Below are 3,308 nucleotides of genomic sequence, written 5' to 3' on the forward strand. Positions count from 1 at the left end.
TGCTTGGTAGGGACATACAATGACCATTCGAGGGGCCAGGGTGAAGACACAACGAGTTTACCCCAAGTCGGGCTCTTCGGGGAGAAGGAAGTCCCTACTCCTGCCTTCGGTGTTGCTGCGGTCGCCGAAGATCAAGGGGATCAATGACAAGATCTATCCTGGCGGTTACAACCCTCTCCGCCCGGTGGCGGAGAGTGGGGACTTTCTCAAGTGGATCTGTGCTAGTTTTTTTATCTGCCGTTATATACTTGCGGAAATGGCAATGTCGTTTTCTGCACGTTCCCGCGAAAGATGATGCTCTATTTCTGCATGTTTCCACCAGACGATATGTCAGTGTGGGTGACGTTACAATAAGAATTGTGACCAAGAGATATTCAGGGTTAGACTAGACTCGTGAGCAAATATGACCTTTTTCTATATACTTACGGATGTGTATCGGAGTTTTGTGCGACAATGTCATTGGGGGGATGGCTGTTTGGTAGGGATGGACAACGACCCATCAAGGGCCCAGGGAGAAGACACAATGAGTTTACCCCAAGTCGGGCCCTTTGGGGGAGAAGGCAAGACACTACTCCTGCCTTTGGTATTGTTGTGGTCGCCAAAGATCTAGGGGATCAACGACAAGATGTATCCTGGCGGTTACAACCCTCTCCGCCGAAGATCAGGGAGAGTCAGGGTTAGACTAGACTCCTGAGCAAACATGACCTTTCTATATACTTATGGATGTGTATCGGAGTTTTGTGCGACAGTGCCATTGGGGGGACGGCTGTTTGGTAGGGATAGACAACGACCCATCTAGGGGCCAAGGAGAAGGCACAACAAGTTTACCCCAAGCCGGGCCCTTTGGGGGAGAAGGTAAGACACTACTCCTTCCTTCGGTATTGTTGTGGTCTCCAAAGATCTAGGGGATCAACGACAAGATGTATCCTGACGGTTACAACCCTCTCTGCCTGGCGGCAGAGAGTGGGGTCTTTCTCAAGTGGATCTATCCTAGGTTTTTTTCCTCGGGCAGGGATCCCTGGACACGTCTTATATACGGCGACCCCTCAGCCCTCCTACATCGCCCTCGAGGGAGCCGCATCCTGAAAAGCGAGTAGACGGAAGGTCTCGACTCCTGAGCTCTCCCCATCCTTCTTTTGGTCGTTCCTCTCTCAGGTCCCCGTGGCCCTTCATTCGTCCTTCTCGCGTCAATGTGGCAATTTCATTTCCATAGGTTCCTGTTGAAAACGGCCGCTCCTTTGCGTTTCGCCTGAAATCGACACCCTGTTTCTACTCCCCATCTTAAGAGAAGCACCCACTTTCCATTTCACGCTTCTACGTTAAGGTTTTCCAAAGAAACAAAATTTGATTCCTATCCCTCTCCGACTGTACTCTCACCGTCAGCGCAACTGGAAGAAATCTATCGGTTTTGCTATTTCTTGGACGCTCGAACACACAAACACATAGGTACAAGCTACATTAGAAAGATATGAAAAGAAGAGCTCGACCACATCAGCCAACATTGCTACTCACCCTCCCCTCCCCGCTTGCGCTCCCGTCACTTTCCACTCCCCTCTCTGGCATACACCCCTCCCTCTAGATGCACCACTACCACCAGTCCCGCCAATTCTCGAAATAGCTTGTTCCCACTTCGTACTTCTACATTAGGTTTCCCGAGAAACAAATATCTATTTCTATCTCTCTCTGCATGTATTAAGGTTTAATCTAAACATAAGATTCATGATTCATGGAGTCATCGGGGGTTACATGTGACAAATTGCGATGTTAGAGAAGGATGAAAAATCAAGAGATAACCATGGAGTCAGGGTTAAGCTAGACTCATAAGCAAACATAGCCGTTGTATACTTGCGGAAATGGCAATGCCGTTTCTGCACATTCGAAGATGATGCTCTATTTCTGCATGTTTCCGCCGGACGACATGTAAGTGTGCGTGACGTTACAATAAGAATCGTGACCAAGCGATATTCAGGGAGAGTCAGGTTTAGACTAGACTTGTGAGCAAACATGACCTTTCTATATACTTAGGGATGTGTGTCAGAGTTTCGTGCGACTGTGTCATTGGGGGGGACGACTGTTTGGTAGGGACAAACAATGACCGATTGAGGGGTGAGGGCGAAGACACAACGAGTTCACCCCAAGTCGGGCCCTTCGGGGAGAAGGAAAGACATTACTCCTGCCTTCGGTATTGTTGTGGTCGCCGAATATCTAGGGGATCAACGACAAGATCTATCCTGGCGGTTACAACCCTTTCCGCGTGCCCGCGGAGAGTGGGGTCTTTCTCAAGTGGATCAGTCCTAGGGTTTTTTCTCTGCCATAGTGGGTCCCCGGACCCGTCTTATATACGACGGCCCCTCAGCTTCCATTCACTCACTGCCCTCCTACATCGCTCCACCATCCCGAGAAGCCAGTAGACGGAAGGACTCGACTACCGAGCTCTCCCCATCCTTCTGCTGGCCCTTCCTCTCCCGGATCCCGGTCTCCCTCCATTCCCCCTTCTCACGTCAATGTGGCAATTTCGTTTCCATAGGTTCCCGCCGCTCCTTTATGCGTCTCGCCTGAAATCGACGCCGTGTTTCTGCTCCCCCGTCTTAAGAAAAGCACCCGCTTTCCATTTCGCGCTTCCACGTTAAGGTTTCCCAAAGGAACATAATTCCATTCCTATCCCTCTCCGGCCGTACTCACACCATCAACACAAAAAATGAAAGAAATCTATCGGTTTTGCTATTTCTCAGGCGCCCGAACAACACGAACAACCACTTCCAACTCACCGTTAGAAACAACAACGGTTTGATCTAAACAAAAGATCCATTCATGATTCATATACACGCATTATAACAAAGAAGAAAGCCTTAATGCGAGGCTATCAATGTGAACCATATTTTGAGAGTCGATGTGCCTGTAGCGATCTCCTCATCCGAAATCTATTTACAAGCTTCCTTCCGTTACCATCATCGTCACACACAAACGAAGCACGCCGGTACAGGTTTACTGCTACGCGCATAGAAAAAGATCTGAAAAGAGGAGAGGAGCGCGGCCACATCAGTCCCTCCCCTCCCCCGCCTGCGCTGCGCTGGTGGACTCCCGTCGCTTTCCCCTCCCCGCCTCCGCATCCACATATCGCCCCCATTCCCATCCCCTCCCACCGCCAGATGCGCCACCGCCACCAGTCCCGCCGCGCGTAGCTCGCTCGCTCCCGCCGGCGGCAATGGCGAGCGCGTCGGAGGACGAGGCCGGCTCGGAGCGCTGCTGCGGCAGCTACAGCCCCAGCGCCGACGTCAGCGGCTCCGAGACCTCCAGCGACTGCTCCG

Source organism: Triticum dicoccoides, chromosome 5B (assembly GCF_002162155.2).
Source record: "Triticum dicoccoides isolate Atlit2015 ecotype Zavitan chromosome 5B, WEW_v2.0, whole genome shotgun sequence".
Classification (NCBI taxonomy): Eukaryota; Viridiplantae; Streptophyta; class Magnoliopsida; order Poales; family Poaceae; genus Triticum; species Triticum dicoccoides.